We start from the raw sequence: 24,867 nt of genomic DNA, 5'->3' as shown, positions 1-24,867 counted from the left end.
TGTGCCTGCTGCACGTGTAGTGGGTGTTTTAGGGGTTTTTAATTATTTATGTATTTATTGTGAGTTTTAAAGTGCGCTATCAGGCCAATGTGTGTGGACGTTCTCCTGGACATGTGTTTCTGTTGCACTATGGGGACACATGGTACTTCACATGATTGGAAATCGTGGATTTAGCATTGTTTTATTTGGGCCACATACCTGATTCTTCGGATGTCTGCACTCCTTTCTCCATCCCTCCGACTCCCTCTATGCTCTCCATTCCAATGGTGGAGGCACAGATTTCTTCCCAGGGGGTCAACTTGATGGGTGATTCAGGACCTCCCCCGGTGGCTGTGGCAATGTTGCGGTTGGCAGAAAGTATGCTACGGACGCGTATCCGCAGGTCGTCCCATCGCTTTCTGCATTGCTGTGGGTTGCGGGGTGCGGTCCCCACCGCACTTACACGCTGTGCCACCAGGGCCCATATGGCCTTCTTGTTCGCAAGTGCCGTCCTGGTCATTTGCGTGGAGAAGACGACGGCAGCATTCTCCTGGAGGGTCTCTGTTAGCACGGTGAGTTCCTCACGGGAGAAGTGGACCTGCCGCTTGCGGTCGCACGCTTTCTTCGCTACTTTTCCCATTTTTCTTGGTTTCGCTAGGGTGGATGACGGGTTGGGGTGTGTCTCAGGGTAGTGTTTTTAGTGGTTGTGTGGATTTTGTGGTTTTATAGGTGTACGGCGGGATGTTTCCCGTTCCGGGCCCATGTTTTTACTTCCGTTTCCGTATATTTACGGTCACCGTACTTTCCGGTTGGCGCTCACTGCGGTGTCCGCTGAGATGGGTGGCGGTATTGCACCTAGGGCGCCATACGGCGGCGGTGTGGGCCGTTTTGGGGTCATTTCCGCCATCGCAGACTTTGCACTTCCGCCATGCCGTGGTGCTCGTGCCCGATGGGTCGGAATGGGCCGCACTTTGCTCCTTCGTGCAATGGCGGAAACGCTATTTACGCTGTGGCGGTCCGGTCAGTCACTTTCCGCCAGGGTCGTAATGAGGGCCATTGTCCGATAGCGTGTTACATAGATAATTTCTGAGAGGGGCCCAGATGTCTTTGGGGCGGCAGCGTGCCTGTACAGTTAACACAAATTGTTCTTCATATTCATTTATCATTGACAAGTCTCCAAGGAGGTCAGTCTTACAGGGCGCATTGATAGATTTCCAACATTTCAGTATACATCGTTTTACAATTACGCATGCTATGTTAAACAGTCGTCTTGTGGTCTCAGCCACCTTGCCAATATCCCCAAATAGGTATTTCAAAGTGGAGGGGGTCACTGGTATAGCTGTAATTTCTTCCAGGGTTTCCGCCACTTAAACCCCAGAACGTCACCGCCTACGGGCACTACCAATAGATATGATATGCACCTGCGTCAGGTGAATTACATTTCATACAGTTACCCGTGCATCCTTCCACAAATATAGATAGTTTAGCGGGGGTGTAATGTAACTGATTAAGTACTTTGAATTGAATTAATTCCAGGCCTGAGTTCTTTTTTCTTCATTCAGCGTGACACCTAGGTCACGTTCCCAGATCTCTTTAACAGTGTTATGGGAAGTAGTGTGCGCTTGAATTAGGTTATACAAAACGGAGACTCCTTTTTTCCGCCCATCTGTTTCTACTATAGCTCGTATGCATTCATGGGTACGGGGTTTTGCAGGGAATGTTGGCCACTTGGCTGCAAACGCGGCCCTCATGGGGTGAAAGTGGAATCGCCTAAGTTGCCCATCTCCATTTGCGTCAATACAATCTTTCATATCAATGTATACACCTTCTGGGAAGATATCCTGCATTTTGAATTGTTTGGCTGGGTCCCAAAGCTTTTGTAAGGTTTTATCGGATGTGGGTTTAATATTGGGGAAGTTCCACAAGGGGATTTTTGTGTCGTATGGGTTCTCCACCCCAATTCTCTTGTATATGCTGGTCCACGCGTGTGTAGTGGCACTAACCGGGTCAAATTCACAGGTGTCTCTATGATGAGGGTTAAAGATGATCGATCGGAAATCAGAGGGTGAGGCAGCATATTTCTCTATGGGTATATGTGGAGCCGTTTCGTTGGGGTCAAACCAGTGTTTAGCAAATTGTGCCTGAGATGATAGGTAATATAACTCAAAGTCTGGGGTTGCGATACCGCCGTTTGCAAATGGTTCTGTAAGTTTATCCCATTTCACTCTGGCAGTCTTTCCGCTCCATACAAATGTGGTGGCTATCGATTGCAGTTTCCTGAAGAAGGTTTTGCCAGGCTATATGGGTATGTTGCTAAAACAATAAAGTAACTTTGGGAGGACAGCCATCTTCAAGAGTGCTACTCGACCATATAGTCTGGTCAATAGTAGCAGCTTAGTAGTTAGTGTTTGTAGAAGATCTTCATAATTGTCCGTCTATAGTGTGCTTTTGTCTATGGATACGATTACCCCTCGATAACGAACCCGGGTTGGAGCCCATTTGAATCTGCTTATGTCGGATAAATCTTGTGCAGCTGAGGTTAAGGGGAGCAGTTCAGATTTGGAGATATTGATTTTGTACCCAGAGTATTCAGCGAACTCGTAGATATCCGTCATTATCGGTTCCAAATTGGCTCTGGGGTCACAGATATATAATAAGGTGTCATCTGCATAAAGGGATATTAACTGTGGAGGTCCTGTCATTCTTATGCCTCTGTGTATGTGATTTTGTCAGACGTATTCTGCCATCGGTTCAATTGTGAGGGCGAATAGTATCGGGGAAAAAGGACATCCCTGTCTGGTTCCCCTGCCCAGGGTGAAGAGATTAGAGATTGTGTGGTTAGTGAGAACACATGCTTCTGGTTTAGTATAGAGCAGCCGGACACATTTTTGGAAATAACCACCAAGGCCAAACCGCTTAAGTACAGAAAACAGGCAGGCCCATGAGACCGAATCAAACGCCTTTTCGGCATCCAAGGCTGCAATCACTTCATCTGCTTTCAGATTAATCTGGGCCATCACGCCAAAGAGTCTTCGCAGATTTTAGGCAGTGGATCGAGTGGAGATGAAGCCCGCCTGATCTGGATGGACAAGGGATGGCATATGTGGAAGCAGTCTAGACGCGAGTATTTTAGCGAAAATCTTAGCGTCAGTGTTAATCAGTGAAAGAGGTCTATATGATGACAGGTCATGCGCTGGACGACGGGGTTTGAGGAGTACTGTGATCACTGCTTCTCGCATGGAAGCTGGGGGGGTACCTCGTTCCATTGCCTCTTCCCATACGTTTAAAAGCATTGGGGCTAGCTTATCTTGGAATTCTTTGTAGAGTTCCACTCGCAGGCCATTCGACCCGGGGGTTTTACCCAATGGCAGTGATTTTATAGTGGCTGTGATCTCATCTAATGTTATTGGTGTATCTAGTGCGGTAGGTGTCTCGGGCACGATGGTTGGGAGGTTTATGTCCTGCGGGTATACATTTATCTCATCTATGGATCTGGTGTCATAGTTGGAGTATAGGGTTTTGTAGAATTCGGCGAATGCAGCATTTATGTCCCCCTCCCGATTTACCACCTCCCCTTTTGGAGGCTGAATGCTGGTAATTGGGCTACGGTGTCCCTCAGCTTTAAGTATGTTAGCTAGGTATTTCCCTGCTTTATTGCTTTCGCCATACCTGCGGGCTATGGCAGGGGTAGCTATATAAAGGATTTCTCTGTCCGCTAGTTTGTTAAATTCGCCCACCATTATGTGTATTTTGGAAAGAGTTTCCTTCTTGTGTGTATCTTTGTATTCCGTTTCGAGACCCATTAGGCTGGTTTCCACTGTACTAAATTCTTTCCTGATGGCCGTCAGTAGCCCAGTGGTTTTGCCCATGATGACGCCTCGTACCCAAACCTTGAACGTTTCCCACAGGGTTGCTTGAGTATCTACCGAGGCCTCATTTAATGCAATTAACTCTTCTATTTCTATGTGGAGTGCCTGGCATACATGGGGATCATGGAGTATGGCTGGGGGCATCCTCCAACGTCTGGCTTGTGGGGTGTCACTGCATAGTGTAGGAGTGAGGGATATCGGGAAGTAGTCTGACAGGGTCCGGGGATGGATACCACTGTTCGTCACCGATCCTGTCAGGGAGGAGCTGATAAACCAGTAATCTATGCAGGATTCCGAATCGTGGACTGTTGAGTATATGTATATAATTTCTCCACTGGGTGGAGGGCACGCCAAGGGTCAGTCAAGAATAGTTGTGTCATAATTTGTCTCAGAGTGGAAGCATCTTTTGTGGGTCCCCGGGGGGGTACAGTGGATCGATATAGTGATGTATCAAGGATTGTGTTAAAGTATCCACTTCATAGTATCTGTGTATCTTCTCCTATGTCCAGTTTATCTAGTATCGTAAGGTAAAATTCTGTGTCTATGTTCGGCCTGTATGTGTTAACAATTACCACATTGTGGCCGGCTATCTCCCCCCACACTAAAACAAACCTGCCGTGTACATCGATTATAATTTTTTGATATCGAAAGCCCACTGACGGGTGTATAAGGGTTAGGACCCCTCTGGATTGAGTTGAGTATTTGTTCCATATCTCAGGGGACCCCATTTAGTTAGAAAACTGGAATTCCCCTTTTGGATTGCATGTGTTTCTTGTGGTAGCAATATCTGGGGATTATGTCATGAACTATAGGCCGCAACTTTCCTGGCCTTGATAGGGTTGTTAAACCCTCACACGTTCCAGGAGACCAGTTTAACAGACAGTCCTCTATGCAATTGAGTGTCATGTGCCATTTATAGGAGCGTTATCCCCCATGAGATAATAACATACAGCCGATCGGATCGCTTCTGCAATGTTGCAACTCTCTGGTTTTGAACCTGTAACCATTTCATTTAACCCCAAATCTTCCCCAACATGTAATGGCAACATGCCAAAGGTAAAGCTTTCCGCCGTCACCCCCTCAACCCCCACCCGCACCATCAACCTAACCTGATGATGATACCCATTATATAACTTCTGGAACTTTCCGGAGGTGCGTGTGTCGCGGTACACGACTGCCATAGTGGAGCCACACTCATCCGGTCAACAAAACAAGTGTTCATCGGCGCGAGCCAGGTGTCCAACGTATCACGCCCTGAAAATACTGAAAAGGATATCTTGACCAACGTGTTTAGTCGGCTGAATCTCGTCTTTCTCCTGCAGGATGCGGGGGTCTGTTGTGATCAAGACTTTGTTTCTGCGGCGGCAGTGGGATCGTAGATTCAATATAGTCCATGGCTGCTGTGGGGTTTTCAAAGAAGTGTGCACGTCCTCTGTGTTGAATACGCAGTTTCGCTGGGAAGATCAAAGCGTATGGGACCTGTCGTAGGTGAAGTTGCTTCTTGACCTGATTGTATGATCTTCTTTGGGCTTGTATTCTGGCTGCAAAATCAGGATAGATGTGGATGTTATCCCCTTCGTATCTGAGGAGGCCCATTTCTCTTGCCAATCGGACAATTGTATCACTGTCCCTATAATTCAATAGTTTGGCAAGTATGGTGCGAGGGGGGGCCCCGGGTTTGGGCACTGGGACTAGCGTGCGGTGGGCTCTTTCAACCAAGAAGTGCTTAGAAAAGGCATTTCTCCAAATAGAGTCTTCAATAATGACTCCACATGTGTCTCCATGGGCTCCTTGCAGAAAGACTCTGCCACTCCTAAAATTCAGATATTGTTGCGGCGGGACCTGGATTCCAAGTCTTTGCATTTTCCGCGCATTTTGCTCATTTCACCTTTCAGCAGGGTGATGTCGCGGGTATTTTGCCCGATGGAGTCCTCATTATTGTTGATCCTAGCTTCTGCCTCCGTCACTCGCGCACTCTCCTTCTCAACCCAGGCTTTCAAGGAGCTGATAGTGGCAACGATGTTATCTAATTTTACGTTCACCGACATAAACCCACTCTGTACTGTGGTGAGGGGCTGCTCATATCTAACGGACTCCGATGATGCTGTAGGCGGTTCAGTTGGTGGTTTAGGGATTGTGTCTGTGGATTGACTGCTTGTGAAGGAGTCCATAGGTCCTGTCTTCTTTTTCTTTGAGACCACTCCTTTTGACATTGCCGGTGAGTGTCAGGCATAGGTGTCTGACAACCCGCCAATAGCCGGTATGTAAAGGTTTCCAAGTGAGATTATTCAAATATAAACACCAGGTATGTCTATTTAGTGAATCGCCCTGTGTTCCAACTTGCACCGTAAACGGGGATCGAGATGTTTCTGTTCTGCAGTTTTCCAATTGGACCTGGATCCGTGTATGGTGGAGCAAAGTTTTGAATGGGGAACACAGTGCAATTCAGATGTACCGGAATGCAGTGTGCTAGGTCTTAGGTCGAGTCTGCGCTTTCCTCAACTGTATTCAGGAAAGTTTATATAATGGACTGTTACGTTTCAGGGCATATACACATACTGCAGTGGTTATTCCAGGTACTGTGATATTATTCGGATGGGCTGTGTTGTCTCACGTAGCCACAGCTATGGCTTTATCTAACGTTGTAATGTTGTCTCAGCTTCAAAGGATCTTGTCCCATGTGCTGCCCTAATTGCAGTCTGTAGCGTAAGGGTCCTCTGACCTGTTATTTTAATGTCTGGGCTCAGCTGGTCACAAAACCACCCCACCCCAGCACTCAGCCCCACTGACACACGTCCCCCGTGATCCTGTGGTGCAACACTATGGTGTGAAATCTCTCGAATGATTTACCCTATGTGATATTGTCTACTGCCGAGGGGGTTTACTTGCCGTGTTTAAGTTGCTGTAGGGCTGCACGTCGGCCGGCGGCCTTGGAAATGTGTTCTATAGGGGTTGCTGTGGATCCCGCTAGCACGCTCTCCCCACTTCAGCTTGCAGCCAGGCCACAGCAGACCCGTTGATCTCTGTTATCGCACACGTGGATTTTATTTATTTGCTTCTTGGCCGTCAGGTACCGGCCCGGATTGTGCAAGCTCTGGTTCAGGAGCTGTTGACTCTCCTCACTCTGCGGCTGTTCTCCCCATGAGAGGGCGCCTCGGGGTGTTGTCTGTTATGGACCCACGGGCCTCAAGCCACGGATGTTTAAATGGGCCAGCTCAGCTCGCATCACACAGACATTTCGGCTGGGGCGTCCTGATGCTGCTGTCAGTTCAGCAGTCCCCCCGCGCTCCGCTCTCTGCTTTTCTTGTACACCCGGGCCCACCCGGATGGGAGGCCCGGGGACGTAAGCTGGGAGGTGGGGGATTTGTGTGAAGTCCGGTGGGGCAGCTCCTGTTTGGCACTGCACCACTTAGCAAGCACATGGTGGGGTCGGGCTGCTGGGTCCCGTAACAATGGGAACCCAGACAGCGCGTCTCCAAGACAGGAGGGTGAGGTGAGAGGGGCAGGTGACAACCGGTAGTCACTGCCCCTTGTCACCTTGCCCTCCATACTTCAAAGGCCCCCCTTCCCATCCTGCGGATGCTGAGCGGGGGCCTTTTGAAGTTCAAGGAAAGGGCCGTCTTGCCCCCAGGCCGAATTTTGCCTTTATCTGGCGGGGGCAAGGTGGCCCTTCTCATGCTTCCTCCCCGTCAGCCACGAACAGCAGCAGGACGGCTGCAGGTCCCCAGGACCTGAATTAAGGAGAGAAAAGATCGTCTTGCCTCTGCGGGCTTTTCGTGTCTTTTCGCACTTCTTTCACCACAGCTGAGGGGACCAGCGAAGCAGGAGCGGCGGGCGTTTCGGGTCTTTTCCGAGGACGCAAGGAAGGCAGGACCAAGGAGCCCGAGGAAGCCTGCAGCAAGCGGCTGCACACGGACCTCGCACATCTAGAGCCCGAGGAGGTCGGCACAGCAGTGAGCAGCTACACACGGAGCTCGCAGAGCTCAATGAAGGCGGGTCCCCGGGCACAACACAAGGAGTGAGCAGGGCTGCAACAGCAGAGCCTTCATAGCACGGCAAGCTGAGCGTCAGGCTTAAGCGTACAAGGACATAGGTTCGAGCCCCAGAGGGCGCTAGATTTTATATTTTGGCAAACATTTTTTAATTTTGCTCCGGCTCTGGGAGGACACTGGACTCAAAGAAGGCAGGTCTCTGAAGAGCTCGAGGAGGTCTGCACGGCAGCGAACGGCCGCACACGGAGCTCGCAGAGCCCAAAGAAGGCGGGTCCTCGAGCACAACACAAGGAGTGAGCAGGGCTGCAGCAGCAGAGCCTCCATAGCACGACAAGCAGAGCGTCAGTCTCAAGCATATAAGGACATTGGTTCGAGCCCGGAAGTTATATTTGGGCAAAACAATTTTTAATTTCTCTCCGGATCAGGGAGGACACAGAGGACAGAGGACAGCGGGAATTCCCAGACGCACATTTCGGCAGACCTGCACTAGAAGGAGGCAGATACAGAGCCCCAGCATTTTACCTCGCCTGGGAACTACAATAAGGGGGGGAAGAGGACCCTGACCCACACAGCAAGTTGGGAAACACTAGGACAACCCATTACGAACCAGCACGCAGAGACCCAAACAGGCAGGAGATGGCCAACGCCTTATCCCTGAAAGAAACATTACTCTTGGAATGGGCCAAAGCAGCGGAAGCCGTCCATGGCATGGATGTGGTGCAGGAAAGAATGGCACAGCTCGCATCCACCAGTCTCAATGAGGATGACGCAGGCGCCCTGGAAGAGGAGGTCGACGGCGATGAGGAGCCAGCAGAAAGGGAGCAGCCAGCTAGGAAGAAGCAGCGCCTTGACGTCCGCAGCATGCCCGCCTCTTCAGACACCCACCCAGGCACCAAAAGGAAAGCAAAATCAGGTACTGTGAAAAGCAATGATTTGGGGCCTATGCTTGAACAATTTTTAAAATGGCATAAGGGAGCGGGTGCTGGGAAAAAGAGGAGGCACAGGGATGACTCGAGCAGCTCCAGCAGCGAGAGTGACAGCACAGACACAGAGTCGGAATCTGGGGGCGAGGATGACCAGGGCCACCTTAAAGCATGGGTTGGGCCTAGCCATGATGTACCGTCTCCAACCCCTCATATGACTAAATATGGGAGGCGCACTGCCGGCAAAAGTGTAAATAGAAGCCTAAAAAAGACCATTGCATGGCACATTGAGCGGAAAAATAAGAGAAAGATATGGAAAAAGCAATTTATTGACATTTTCTGCCTATTGGAATATGAAGAATTAGGTTTTGGCATTTCAAAAAGGGATAAGAAAGAGGAAGAAAAAGAGAGAGCAAAGAGGCCCACACTGGAGAAGAATATTCAGAACTGGGAGGCCTCTTTCCAAATACTTTCCACAATAATTCTAGAAAAATTCCCTGAAGAGGGCACTGCACTGATTGCCTACCACCACAGAATTTTGGAGATCTACAATACCTTTGGGGGGGAGTCTTGGCTGAACTATGATAGAGAGTTTAGGAAGGAGATGCAGAGATTCCCTGACCTGGGCTGGGAGGTGGAAGACCCTAAATTGTATCTTTTTCATGTACTAAAAGAAAACTCAGCTAAGAGCGCCCAAAGCAGCAAGGATTATGAACATCAGTATAATAGAAGGGGTAGAAACAGGCAACATAACCAGCGCAGGCCTCAACAAGACAGTACAAATACTAACAAAAACAAACCCCCCTTTCGAAGAACGCCCCCAGGGGGGCAAAAAACAGGGCATAATCAGGGGCAGTCTGGCAATCGCAGCAACGGGGGCGCCAAAGGAAGCACTCCGGGGTCCTGCTGGTACTTCAACAGAGGGTCATGTAACAAGGGCACCGAGTGCAGATACAAGCACCAATGCAGCACATGCAGTGGTGGCCACAGCAGCAACAATTGCACAAAAGCCTCTCCTTCCAGGCCCAGCCCGAAAGTCACTGAGGGCAAAAACATGCACTAGCTATAGATTAGGGGCCTCACCAATAAAAATCGACCAACTGCAAAAAATGTTAGATAACTATCCTGATCAAGCAGCCAGAGCATCCCTGGCTCAGGGTTTCAGAGATGGCTTCCGGATCCCATTCAAGGGCCAGGGATCTCCCACCATACCCAAGAATCTACAATCTGCCTCATCCCTAGCTACCATAATAAGCAAAAAATTGATAAAGAGTTACAACTAGGGAGGATTGAGGGCCCCTTTCAGCACCCCCCCTTCGCTGAGTTTTTATGCTCCCCCCTGGGCATCGTGCCCAAAAAAGAGCCGGGGGAGTTCAGGATGATCCATCATCTATCACACCCACCCGGTAGCTCTTTCAATGACGGCATCCCTGCCACGGAGGCCGCTGTCTCTTACAGCTGCGTGCAAGTTGCTGTCGACCTAGTAAAACTGTCAGGTAGACACGCTCTCATGGCTAAAGCGGACATTAAGTCTGCTTTCAGGCTGCTGCCCGTGCACAAGAGCACCTACCAGTGGCTGTGTTTCCATTTTGACAATAAATTTTATTTTGGCAAATGCCTTCCCATGGGCTGCGCCATCGCGTGTGCCTATTTTGAACAGTTCAGTTCTTTCCTACAGTGGGCGTTCCAACAGGCCATGCCCAGAGCCAGAACGGTACACTATTTGGATGATTTCTTTTTCACTGGCCCAGCAGGGTCCCTCCTATGCAGCCCATCCCTAAAAACATTCAGCGAAACCATGCAGGAGTTAGGGGTTCCGCTGGCACCCGAAAAAACTGTAGGACCCACCACCACCCTGTCTTTTCTAGGAATAGAGATTGACTCTTCCATGGGGGAGTGTCGCCTGCCCAGGGACAAAATAGAGGACCTTCTTCAGACAATAAGGCAGATGACAGGCAGGGATAAGGCAACGCTGCGTGAAATACAGTCCCTTGCTGGGAAGCTGAACTTTGCCACCAGAATCATGCCCCAAGGCCGGGTTTTTCACAGGAGCCTGGAACTAAAAATGAGGGGGGTTACAAAGCCACACCACCACATCAGATTGGGCAAGGAGATAACACAAGACCTGGCCATGTGGGAAGCATTTCTTAACAACTTCAATGGCCAAGTGATATGGCGCAAACCCATGAATGGGGCAGACAAAAGGTCCCTGTTCACGGATGCGGCTGGCAGCAGAGGCTTTGGGGTATGTTTTGGTAACAAGTGGTGCGCCGGCCACTGGCCGCCCTGCTGGCAGCAGAGGGGCTGGACCAGGAACATCAGATTGCTAGAGATATTCCCCATATGGCTGGCACTCTACCTATGGGGGGACCTGTTGGCCAACACAGAGCTGGTCACATGGTCAGACAACATGGCGGTTGTACACATTTTAAACAAGGGTGCTGCCTCCTGCCCTCTGGTGCTAAAAGTGTTGAGAGAAATGACGAAAGTCGCCCTGAAAAATAACATTGTAATAATTGGGCGGCACATTGCAGGCAAAGATAATAAGGCCGCTGACGCTCTGTCCCGTTTTCAGTTCTCCACTTTCAAGGCACTAAACCCACAGGCAGAAGCCAGGAGGACAGCGGTTCCGGAAGAGGTTTGGGCCATCATGGACACACCCAAGGCAGCTCCCGCCAGCCAGCCGGTAACAGCTCTTCCCTGAGATGCCCGCGCCCAGCTCTACCCTCACCCCCGGGCCCGGACAAAAGGGGTTGCCTTTCCCGGCACCACACTCCTACAGGTGAGCCTAAAGGCGTTCTAGGGGAACTGGCCAAAAAGGCGCTGGCACAGAAAACTGCCAAAATATACAATAAGTGCTTGACTGATTTTGGAAGGATCACAAAAGTCACCAACATCAGGGATATACAGGAGTGCCATGTCAATGACTTCATGGAATGGGCTTTCAAACAAAGCAAAAAGAAGGCATGGGCTTCATCCCATCTGGCAGCAGTTTCATATTACACTAGATTAGCGGGGGCACCCGACCCCACCCACGGCGCACTAACCAGATATGCTCTCAAGGGTTGGTCCAAAATGGAGGGGGTCAAGACAGACACCGGGCGCCCCCTCAATTTTGCTAAATTAAAAATTCTGCTAGACACCCTCCCTGAAGTATGCAACAATGCCTACGAGACCTCACTATTTAGAGCCGCCTTCACAGTAAACTACTTTGGGGCGTTCAGGATCAGCGAGATAGCCTCCAAAAACACAGGATCAGAGGAAGGGCTGGATATAGGCGACATCCACCTGGGGAAGGATTCAATGGCTGTGAAACTGTGTAGGTCCAAAACTGACCAGGTAGGAAAAGGGAGGATCATCAACCTGTACTGCATTGAGGAAACAGAATATTGCCCCATTTGCACCACCAAGGCATTCATGAACAAGCGCCCCAGTCGGGGGGGGCAATTATTCACACACAAAAATGGGTCTACCCTCAGTAGATTCCAGGTGAGGTCTGTCCTCAAGAAGACTATAATAGCTATAGGATGGAATCCTACTGAGTTTGGATCCCACTCCTTCAGGATAGGAGCAGCCACTTCAGCCTGGATGGGGGGGCTGCAAGAGAAAGCCATAAAAGGGATTGGGGGTTGGAGATCGGGGGCTTACAAAAGATACATCAGGAAAGACTTGATCTAATAGTATCCTCCATCTCCCCCCCCTCCCCATTTTCTTCTATAACACAGGCTACCCCCCGTCCCAGACGGCTTGGATCGTGGGTCACTCTTTCATTACCAGGGCCAGCAGATGGCTGGAGGAAACCCAGGACGGCATGCATTTCCAGGACACCATCACCTACTGGTGGGGCAAGCCGGGCATGCGCTGGGGAGACCTACACGACAAATTGGCTGGCCTACTGGGGGCCTGCTCACCTCCTCCCGATTTTCTCATCATCCACCTCGGGGGCAATGACTTGCCTCAGCTGGGCAGGAAGCTTCTCCTGGCCGAAATCTGCACCTCCCTCAGATCCCTGGCACACATGCTAAGACTTCGAACAGAAGTGATGATGTCAGAAATCATCCCTCGCCAACATTGGCATGGGGCGGAGTGCAACAAAGCCATGGAGATTTCTAGGCGCAAACTGAACAAAGCTGTGGCCAATTTATGCCTTTTCTCAGGCCTCAAATTTATTAAGCATGGGATCTCGGTACACAACCAGGCCATGTTCTGCAGTGACGGGGTTCACCTGTCCATTGAAGGTATGGACATCTTCGCCAGGAATATTTTCTGGACCCTTGCAGCCAGAGGCTGTACTTAATCTATAATCCCTTATTTTGGGGGGACCTGGGAGACGCCGGTCAGCATCCCCTCAGGGTGGCGGCGGGGAGCAGCCTCGAGCTGCCCCTAATTGGGATTAGGGCCCCCTGCTCACCTGTTCCCTCTGTCCCCAAAATATTGTATTGTTATTCCTTATGTGATGTTATGGCTGGTTTTTCTTTCGCACCATGGCTGGTACTAAAATAAAGCTTGTGGCCAAAGTTTTTTCCACCTCACATCCTGGTCGTCAGTCTCCTCATTCGTGCAACTGTCATTTCTGTATTGCCTGTCCTGTCACACTTGTCATCCATCCATGTCACTCGCATGCCACTCCCCAGCACAAAAACACTTCCAGGCTTATACACCCGGGCCCACCCGGATGGGAGGCCCGGGGACGTAAGCTGGGAGGTGGGGGATTTGTGTGAAGTCCGGTGGGGCAGCGCCTGTTTGGCGCTGCCCCACTTAGCATGCACATGGTGGGGTCGGGCTGCTGGGTCCAGTAACAATGGGAACCCAGACAGCGCGTCTCCAAGACAGGAGGGTGAGGTGAGAGGGGCAGGTGACAACCGGTAGTCACTGCCCCTTGTCACCTTGCCCTCCATACTTCAAAGGCCCCCCTTCCCATCCTGCGGATGCTGAGCGGGGGCCTTTTGAAGTTCAAGGAAAGGGCCGCCTTGCCCCCAGGCCGAATTTTGCCTTTATCTGGCGGGGGCAAGGTGGCCCTTCTCATGCTTCCTCCCCGTCAGCCACGAACAGCAGCAGGACGGCTGCAGGTCTAAAAAAACATCCCTCCCACCCTGTAAATAACTGTAGGGAAAGGCTGTATCGAGGGCCAGATAGAAGATGGAACACAATCATATCATTAGGGGAGGCTAAAACGCCTCACTTTATAAAATAAACATAAAAATTCAACTCCAAGAAGGGCCTCCTTCTAAAATACCGGGGGGTCTTTTATCTATTAGTTAATATGCTAGGAAAATACAGTTATAGAAGACCCAGGCGCTCAGAATCCACCAGAGAACATCAATACAGGTGGGAGCTCTAGGGGTTTTACAAAACTGAAAAGGAGAGAGGAACTTGAGCAGAAAAATGTATTAGTAAGCCTCAAGTATCCACCTCCATGCATGCAGAAGGGGGGGTCCCACCACAAGTGGATCAGGAGCAGGGTAAGTTCCTAGTAAGGCTCCGGAACCCACCCCCTCGCATTTTTTATGCAAGATAAGCGCACTGGGGTACGCAAGTGGATCGTGGGCAGGGGAAGTTCCCAGCTATGCCCGTAGAACCCACCCCAGCGGCGGAATAGTACAACACAAGCACTGAAGGGGTTTCACACAAGTGGATCAAGAGCAGGGAAAAATTCTAGTAAGGCTCTCTTTTTGAACCCTTTCCAGCTGTAAAAACAGGCAGCCCTAAGCGCCGAGGGGGTCTCACAACGCAAGTGGATCGGGAGCAGGGAAAAAACCTAGTAAGGCTCTTTGAACCCACCCCGGCTGTAAAAACAAGCAGCTTTAAGAGCTGAGGGGGTTTCACAAGGCAAGTGGATCGGGAGCGGGGTAAAACCCAGTAAGGCTCTTTGAACCCACCCGGCTGTAAAAACAAGCAGCCTAATGCGCGGAAGGGGTCTCGTAGCACAACTGGATCAGGAGCAGGGAAGACCCTAGTAAGGCTCCTAGAACCCACCCCCGATGAAACAACTAGCCCGCAAACGTAGCGTGGGGGCTTCAAAAACTCAAGTGGATCATGTGTGTAATAAGTGCCAAATTCATCTCCAAAGAGTGGACCAAGAGGCTAAAACGCCTCATCCATGGAAAAGTACAAAACACATGACCAAAAAAATCAAAATGGCTCTAAGAACACATCCCGCGGAGGATCAAGTGAAAGGCTTCACAACGCGGGGTTTTTGTTCTATCAAGAAATACGGATCAAGAGCCATAACTTCAGCGAAAATCACCCTGTGAGCAAGAGAGGGCGCAAGTGCTAAACCCGGTCAGGTTGGACATCAATAAATGGCACACAAGCGCACACCTCCCCACCTCACATGGAAAGGACAAGAGAAAGTAGGATGAACCTGCTTCAAAGACAAACAATTATGAACATGTCACAGCTCACACGCTGTGGCCAAACAATTGTCACAAGCTTTCATATGAATGGCGGCGGGGAGCAGCCTCGAGCGGCCCCTAATTGGGATTAGGGCCCCCTGCTCACCTGTTCCCTCTGTCCCCAAAATATTGTATTGTTATTCCTTATGTGATGTTATGGCTGGTTTTTCTTTCGCACCATGGCTGGTACTAAAATAAAGCTTGTGGCCAAAGTTTTTTCCACCTCACATCCTGGTCGTCACTTTCCTCATTCGTGCAACTGTCATTTCTGTATTGCCTGTCCTGTCACACTTGTCATCCATCCATGTCACTCGCATGCCACTCCCCAGCACAAAAACACTTCCAGGCTTATTAGTGGAGCGCGGTGTTGGTTGGGACCAGAGCCGGCTTGACGAGTCAGGTTAGGCAGGTCTTCTCGCCGCCGCCATCGCAGGGCGGTCGCCAACACTGGCTCCTGCCGGAAGTTCACACCGCAGTGTAGCTTGCCAATGGCTGGGAGGCTGGCCGTGCAACTCCGGCTGAGCAGCCACCGCATGAGGATGCAGGGTCAGGGGTTCAGAATACCCTGCAGGAAATGTCGGGCGAATGCAGGAGGACAGCATTGCCGAGTTATTTTGGTGTCCGTAGGAAGCTCCGCCCCCAGCTAGGCCTGTGGGCGTCTTCCAGTCTGGGGTGTAGACTGGCCTCACCGCAGAGCTGATCCTCGGCCGCCACCTCCCGCCTGATACGTCGGAACGTGCTCAGGTGTTTTCCAGGGCAAACCTTGGAGGATTTCGGCTGTTTTTTTTCCCCAGCAGGGCACAAGGTTCTCGAGTGCAACCCCACCACGATTGGGCGACCCTGATGGCACCGAATGTGGATATTAGCGGATTCAGGATATTTGCCGGAGAGGAGCTCTGCACCTAGGCAGCCATCTTGTGGCGCGCAACAGCGCCCCCCTAAGCCCTGGTTTTGAATGTGAACAGCAACCTTCTGAAGAAGTGGCACCATCTCCCATTGCTGTCAGATCTGGCTGCCACTAATGACAGCAGCAGCATAATCACCACCACCATCAGCATAGGAACCCCATTATCACCATGCCCACCATGTAAGCTTCCGTTTACATTGTTATTATTGCGTCCACAACACTACTTTATGCACAACTGGTGCCACCACCATCTGGACAATGATGACTATGAGTAACCCTATGGTAGACAGCATTTCAACTGGCACCACTATCACTCACTGAGCCACTGACAGCACTTTAACCACCAGAAGCAGCATTGCCCCTGGGCGGCCCTGTGCATGTCTGTCATCTGTGCATGCTGATAAGCAATACATCATGAACATGTCCTTGTTCTGTGAGACGGAGTCCCAGATCAGTCCTACTAGCTGGGTGCACTTTGATGTGCGAGGGGTCCTTTTGCATCTCACCATTTCTCTGCTTGGAGGACCAGAAGAAGGATTACGCCTTTGCTGCACTGGCAGATAAAGAACATTAGACGGTAGCAGTGCAGCAGGTTGGGGAAACCCAGAGCCTATTCCAGTACCGCTCAGGGATAATGGGAGGAGAAGCACGAGGCAGTGAACACTCAGCAGTCTAGATCTTCTAGTGCCAGAGCCAGCTCCAACCCTACTAGATATACCGAAACCCTCTACTCACCTTAAGTTGGTCACAGAGATCATGATGGTTGTAGGTCAAAGGATCGAAAGAAAAGGGTCGGCAGGTCAAAGGATCGACACCAAAGGGTCGACAGGACAAAGGATCGAATTTTCTTTTCTTTTTTTTTTTGGGGGTCCCCCAACCACCTTTTTTTGCTTAAAATCACTTTTTTTCCAAAATGAAAACCTAAAAAAAAAATATATAATTAAAAAAGAAATTCGATTCTTTGTCCTGTCGACCCTTTGGTGTCGATCCTGTTTATTTATTTATTTATTTATTACATTTATATAGCACGCAGGCAGCCCAGGGGCATTGTGGCACTGTTACTTGCAAGGAAGACTTAGTTACAATGTGAGCAGGTTGTGCCTTGGGTTACAGTAGGCAGTGACCTGTGATCAGATATACCACATAATACATCATACAATACAATTATGAGGGCTAGGCCATGTAATTGTTAGATGAACAGGGTCGTTTTCAGGGTTTTCTGAAAGGCGGTCAGTGAGGGTTCAGAGCGCAGGGAGCTAGGGAGGGTGTTCCAGTGTACGGCAGCGAGGTACGGGAAACTGGAGCCCCCTGCTCTGGTCCTTTTTACCCTGGGTACTGAGAGCATGCTGGCATAGGGTGATCTAGTGGGTCTTGTGGAGGAGACCAGGTGGATCCTCTGGGAAAGGTGCATTGGGGCGGCAAGATGGACACATTTGTGGGTGATGCTTAGAGCCTTGAATAGGATCCTCTCCTTTATGGGGAGCCAGTGGGAAGCTTTTCTGGCAGCGGTGATGTGCTCTCTCTTGGCAATGCCTTGTGCAGCGCGTAGGGCACTGTTCTGTATTACTTGGAGCTTCTCAAGATTTTTGTTGGAGGTCCCAAGGAAAAGAATATTGCAGTAATCAAGTCGCGAGCCGGTTATGGCCCTGGCTATGTTAGTGCAAGTGTCTTTTGACAGATAAGGTCTGATTGCGTTAAGGAGTTTTGCATGGTAAGCGGCCGAGGAGGCAATGGCGTTTACTTGTCTGGTCATGGATAGATTGGAGTCTACGTAGACGCCTAGTGTTTTTACTGTGTCAAGTACTGGGATCGTGATTGAGTCAATGGTGAAATGGCTGAACTGAGCGTCAAGTTTCTTGATGGTGTCAGGGGAGCCTACGAGTAGGAGCTCAGTTTTGTCGGAGTTAAGGCAGAGGCCGTTGATAGCCATCCACATTTGAATTGTGTTGTAGATGTTGTTGAGGGTAGCAGAGTCCGTGTCATAGTCGCCTGTCAGAGTGAGAAGGATCTGTGTGTCGTCGGCGTAGTTGGTGTAAGAGATGCCCATGGCGTCAAGGATGAGGAAGAGGGGGCGGGTGAAGATGTTGTAGAGGGTGGGGGAGAGGCAGGAGCCTTGGGGCACCCCACATAGCATGATAGAGGGTGATGCAGTGGCTAGGTCAGAGAAGACCTGCATGGTCCTGCCTTGGAGGAAGGAGGTGATCCATGTAATGGCTTCTTGAGAGAAGTTGGCTGTGGAGGAGAGGTGGTGGCAGAGGATGTCGTGGTCTACAAGATCAAAAGCTGCCGACAGATCCAGGAGAAGGAGCAAGACAGGTTTGCCTTGGTCCCTTGCGTCGTCCATTTGGTTTTTTAGGTCGAGTAGGGCGGTCTCTGTCCCATGCCTAGGGCGAAAGCCGGATTGTCTCAGTCCAAGGAGGTTCTGTTCTTCGAGGAAGTGCTGGACCTGCAGGTAGGCTGCTTTGTCTAGAATCTTGAGGAGGAAAGGGACAGTGGTGATGGGGCGGTAGTTATTAGGGGAGGTGGGGTCAAGTGTGGGTTTCTTTATGAGGGGTCGGACCCATGCTTCCTTTAGGCAGGCGGGGACTCTCCCTGTGGTGAAGGAGGCGTTGACGAAGGCTGTTAGAAAAGGGGCCAAGGTGTCTGCGCAGTCTTTGATGATGGAGGCAGGACAGGGGTCACCTTTGCAATTGGAGGGTTTTATGTTTTTCATAATGTTGATCATGTCGTTTTCTTGGACGGTTTTAAACGAGAAGGTGGGTGGGGCCTCAGTGGGTGATGGGGGCAGTGGTGGTGGGGAGGGTGTAGTGTGGGTGGAGAGTGTTAGTTTGGTGTTCAAGATTTTGGCTTGGAGAGAGCTGATCTTATTGCGCATGGCTGTTTGGATGTTGTCACACCATTCTTTGTCCTTAGTGAAGTTTTGGGGGGTGGGTGTGGGGTTCTCAAGTTCCCTGAAAATGGCGAACATTTCCTTGGTGTTCGACTTGGCCTTAGTAATTCTCTCTTCGAAGGATTTAGCTTTGGCTTTAATGATGGCTTTCTTGTAATTAATTGCAAGGGATTTGAAGTTGAGTTTGTCTTTCTCATCCCGTGATGTTTGCCAAAGAGCTAATGCTGCCCGTTTGTCGGAGCGTAGTTTTAGAAGGTCTTGGGTGAACCACGCATTAGCGTGTCTAGTGGGTTTGGTTTTCCGAAGTTTAAGTGGGGCGATGGTATTGATTGCTGCTGTGATGGCCGTATCATAATTTTTTGCCAGAGTTTCCGGGTCGTTGGAGAATGGGGCTGTGAAGGCAGGTCCCTGTAAGAAGGGTAGGAGTCTTTCTTTGGTCAGTTGACGGGCACTCCTTGTAAGGGCAGGAGGCAAGGGAGGAGGGGGGTGGGATGTGGTTGTAGTGGTGGGGATGTTAAAGGTGATGGTGTGGTGGTCGGACCATGGGGTGGGGGTGTTGCCCGTGACTGTGATGGGGCAATTGTGGTGGGCGATCCAGTCTAGTGATCTGCCTAGGGCGTGTGTGGGGTTGTTGATGGTGTTGACGAATCCTAGGGTGGCTAGAGCTGTGTCAAGTGCTTTGGCTGTAGGGTCTTTGGCGTCATTCAGGCCAAGGTTGATGTCTCCAAGGAGAATGGCTTTGGATGACTTTTTGAGGTTGTCCGCCAGGAGGTGGGTGATGGAGGGCTGGAAGTCTCCTAGGGGGCCTGGTGGTTGATAGATGAGGTGTAGGGGGATGGTGCATTGGTGCGAGATGGTGAGTTTTAATTGAAGGTAGTCGCTGTTATTGTTGATAGTTTTGTCAGCCTTTCTGATGGTGATTGAGTCTTTGGCTATGAGTGCGACACCGCCTCCAGTGGTCATGCGATCTTGTCTCGTGATGGCATAGCCAGGTGGGAGAGCGAGGGATAGGGCGGGGCCTGAGGCTTCATGTAACCAAGTTTCGGTGACCATTAGAAGATCTAGATCTAGGGTGGTGATAAGGTCGTGGATGTCTAGTGCATGCGCATTGATGGAGCGGGCGTTGATGAGGGCACATTTGAGGTGCGGTTCAGGGGTGACATTGATGGTCGGGGGTGGCCTATCCGAACCGGTGGGAGGCATGTTTTCTGGGGTCATAGACACAGATAAAGTGGCATTTGCATCATTAGGTAGCAAGGCAGTGGTAGAAGAATTGCAAATAGCGGTAATTTCATTCAAACCAGTGGGGGGCATGTTTTCTGGGGTCATAGACACAGATAAAGTGGCATTTGCATCATTAGGTAGCAAGGCAGTGGTAGAAGAATTGCAAATAGCGGTAATTTCATTCAAACCAGTGGGGGGCATGTTTTCTGGGGTCATAGACACAGATAAAGTGGCATTTGCATCATTAGGTAGCAAGGCAGTGGTAGAAGAATTGCAAATAGCGGTAATTTCATTCAAACCAGTGGGGGGCATGTTTTCTGGGGTCATAGACACAGATAAAGTGGCATTTGCATCATTAGGTAGCAAGGCAGTGGTAGAAGAATTGCAAATAGCGGTAATTTCATTCATACGTGTGAGTGACACATTAACAAGAGTCTTAGACATTGTATCCAATGCAAATGGCTCACGGTGGTGCTTGATAAGTGGGGTCAGCTTCGTTGTGTGGATTAGTTTGTGGTATAGATGCAGTACTGGGGAGGTGGCCTTTCGGTTAGTTGTAGGTAAGGTTCTCGACTGTAGTCGTGCATTGCGTGCACTTGTGGGGATGGGCAGAGTGACCAATACGCTAGGTAGAGTACGTGTGCGTAGACGGTCTCGCCTTTTTGCGAGTGTGTGGGGTAGTTCCGGAGTGCGGGACTCCTTACCTTGTGATTCCAGCAAGAGTCCGTGGTAAACGAGCAGCGAAGAGCTGCAAAGAGGAGTGCAGGCCTTGTCCTCTGGCCTTCTCCTCGCGGCTTCGCCTGGCGGTGAGCCCCGTCTCTCTTTATGGTGGGGGGGTGGAGCCGGCAGGGCGGGAAGCCGTATCAGGCTGTGTCCTGTTGACCCTTTTTTTTCGATCCTTTGACTATACACCGATCATGATGACGTGTTTTCAGATCCCCGGTGGTGACGGGCAACCACTGTGAATACAAGGTGAAGAACGGGAATTTGTACAGTAAGTTAGTGGTATCACATGCAAGCGGCTAGTTCAGCATCAGCACCAATGATTTAGAAGCATCAAGGAGGAGGAGACTGCCCCCTCCTAAACAGCTGCTGGGTCTGGATGCCCCAACGCAAGAGTCAAGTATTCCACTAGTTCCAACAGGCAAGTTCGTCCTGAGGCAGCACCACTTCCGGTGGCATCATTGTTGGTACTGGTCTGCTTCCAATGCACTCTCTGCACATCGATTCAGCTCTCTGCACATCGGTTTAGTTACATTTTTTAGAGCCATTCTATTTTCTGCACTGGTTGGTGCTGGAGGAGATAACCGTGAACAGTACGTTGTATAAACACCTCAGGTGATACTGCAACCTCCTTCTGAAAGTTCTTTCTATATATAAAAAAGTGCTCCACCTGTGTATAAGCGCTGTACAACTAAACAATTACCATAACTTGAGTGTGACAGGCTATTTCAAATCTACCCAGCCTCAAGCCACTGCTAACTTGCCAATAGAACCCAGAGAGGTCTCTTGTCTTCACAGTGATGCTGGTGTGAATTACCTAACAGGCCATTAGCAGTTCCCACAAGCACCCAATGCTGCCGTAGCATACCACTAGTGTAATGAATATCAGTACATTGTGCAAAGCCTTGAGGGAGAAGGCTTGCACATTAGGGAGAGGGCAGAATGACTATAATTCTACTAACAATGGGCAGTGAGTTGAATATCGATTGATGATCATATCCTGCTGGACCTTCTTACAGTAGAATTGGGGCTTGATCTGATGGCACACTTATTCAGATCTCAGGGCAGTCCGGCCTAAACTTAGACAGGTTAAATGGAAATGGTGGTAAACATAATGCTTGGCTGATAAAGGTTGATTGTGCCAAGCCCAACTATTTATCATAAAGCTATTTGCGAGGCAAAATGCTTTTTCGACACCAGACGTGTTGAAACTGCTCTTAATCAACCTAAGGAGCTTTTACATCGTGTACACTTACTTTCTTCTAGCGCGGCCTCTCAAGAGGGGTTTCTACATCGCAAATGCTTTGTGATTCGTTGGCTAGTTATTTCACACAAAAGATTGTTGACATCCATGATAAAATGTCTTATTAGACTTGAAGATGGAAACATTTCCTATGGGTCCTACGGCCCCCAACCTGGACCATTCCTGGTCTTGGTTCCCTTCTTTTACATCTGTTGACATAACTGCTGCTACCAATACGCTGAAGCCTGCCTCTACCCTTGATCCCATTCCTCTAGCTGTATTGAAATATATTATGCCTTTGATCTCACCAAGGGTTGCCCAGGCGGTGAATCATTCTTGTTCATCTGGCTCCATCCCCTCGATGTTAAAACATAGCCTTGTGATCCCTCTTCTGAAATAACCTTAATTGGATCCCAACTTTTCCAGCACATGTTCACCCTATATCCCTTTCACCCTTCTTAATGAAGCTCCTCGAATCCTTGGTTACTCCTTTGATCAGTGCATTTCTTGAAGAGTCCCTTCTTTTTACCTTTTTCAATCAGGGTTTCACCCTGGCCGCGGTACTGAAAGTGTGCGTGTCTCCATTTTAGATGACCTGTCCCGTCTTTCTGATCAGGGTAGTATAGGTGCGCTGATTTTATTAGATCTATCGGCTACATGAAAGTCATGCACATAATCTCTACCATATGCATGGACACTACATGTAAAGTATAGCAGATCACTCAACTGTAGACAGTTGCCCTAGGGTTTCATACATTTTTCATTTAATTTAATTTCATATAACTTTATTTCAATCCGTCAGATCATAAAAGTCACATACAGAATTCACCACTAAAAAAGATTCAATCGATGATAAATATCATGAATAATGATACAGATAAAAGCAATGACACGTGAAATACACTAGTAAAACCCATGACGCGATAAAATGCAATCAGTTAACCGTCTAAGGCTAACACGACCTTCATCAAACAAATAGCACACTTACATCTCTTCCTCCAGGCCTGATAAACATAATTCCCCACACAGTGAGTCGCTACTTCATTCCCCCCTCTCCAAGCATATATGGAGAGACTTGCTTACACTTCTTATGCACAATTGTTTAAAAAGCAGTTATCAAATATTTCCTTCTAATGGGCAAAAGAGAATAAAGTGCACTGTGCTTTCGACTACATTTGGGCAGTCTGCTGTATTGCTTGAGTTCCAGATTTGCTTCAAGCTAGCAAGAGGCAGAATGCCAATACGCAGCTACGTGTAAAGGGATCTCATCAATTTCAGCTGCATCCCATCTATATACTGTTCAAAGACAGTTCCTTTCTCGACACATATGACTAAACTAGTTGAGTTTACCAATTTCACACAGGTTTCACTCTCCCACCTTTTTTCGTAGGCCTTTTTCAATTGGATCTTAACATTTCTTGGGATTGATTCGGAATTGAGCAAATCATTTTCCACCCCATGATAGTAAGCTCATGTCTTATAGCCACCAACCAAGATAGGTTTGGGTCTCCGGGCTGAGATAGGACTCCTTTTACTGCTTTTCTGTAAATGTCCAGGTTACGATTGGACCAGAGGCGAACTCAAAGAAACAGCGGTCTCACTCCGCAGATGAAGCCAATGCTCTGTAGGTCCGTGTCCCAAAAAAAACAGAACTTTGGAGCATTTACAGGAAAATCCAGGATGGGTTTTAAGAATGTTTGTTCCACTGCCTGGAGCATGCTTGGGTTACACATTCCCCAGAGCTCTGCACAATAAAAGGCCGCTTGTCTAGCTTGGCTTTTGTAAATCTGCACAATGGCACTCACCGGGCCTGCCCCATGGTCTTGAGTGAATCTAGACACAGTCCCACAATACCTAGTGAGCTATTCAGACCCCCACGTAATTATATTGTGTGACCTGCTCAATCGGGCCATCCCTCAATCTGGTTGCAAGACACGATTTTCTCTTTACCCGGCTTCTGCTAAACACCATTGACTGTGTTTTCTGCACATTAACTCTGAGTCCATTTAAATCACAAAAATGTTAACAAATAACCAATTGCCTCCAGAGCCCTTTGGGGTAAGGGAAAGCAGGACAGCATCATCGGCAAATAAGAGAACTGGAATTCTCTCACTTGCCAATGATGGAGCGTCAGTAGGTTCGGCCAGCAACAAATGGATTACCCCATTGATTAACAAGCAGAACAGGCTGGGGGCAAGGACCCAGCCTTGCCTAACTCCAACGTTGATTTTTACTTTGCATGCTGTTTGGCCATCCAACAAGTGCTTGATTACTGTCCCATTTTTAGTATAAATGATAAATGGACTGGACTGCTCTCCAAATGTCAGCTGGAATGCCCAGGTTCATCAAAAGCAGTTTGAGATCAATAAAAACTGCATAAATGTTCCTATTCCTCAGCGTGACATATTTATCCAAGATCAAACAAAGCCTCATGACTTGATCTATGGTGTTAAGAATATGCTGGAACCCAGCCTGAGATGGTTCAGAGCACCCACCTCCAGGCTCCATGTGTCCAACTGACCCAGAACCACCTTTGCGAACACCTTGCCTCCTGCATCAAGAAGGGAGATGGGTCTGTAGTTGGCGGGAGACTCCCCATCCCCGTTCTTGAATATGGGGAGGAGTACTGCTTGAGTCCAGGAGTATGGAACTTTATTAACAGCTAGAAAGCTGTTAAACAATTTTATCAGAGAAGGGGTCCATATTGCCACCTCCGGTCTAC

The sequence above is a fragment of the Ambystoma mexicanum genome, chromosome 4q (genome assembly GCF_040938575.1).
Source record: "Ambystoma mexicanum isolate Mex_15411 chromosome 4q, UKY_AmexF1_1, whole genome shotgun sequence".
Classification (NCBI taxonomy): Eukaryota; Metazoa; Chordata; class Amphibia; order Caudata; family Ambystomatidae; genus Ambystoma; species Ambystoma mexicanum.
The sequence above is the reverse complement of the archived record's forward strand: the minus strand, read 5'-3'. Positions refer to the sequence as shown.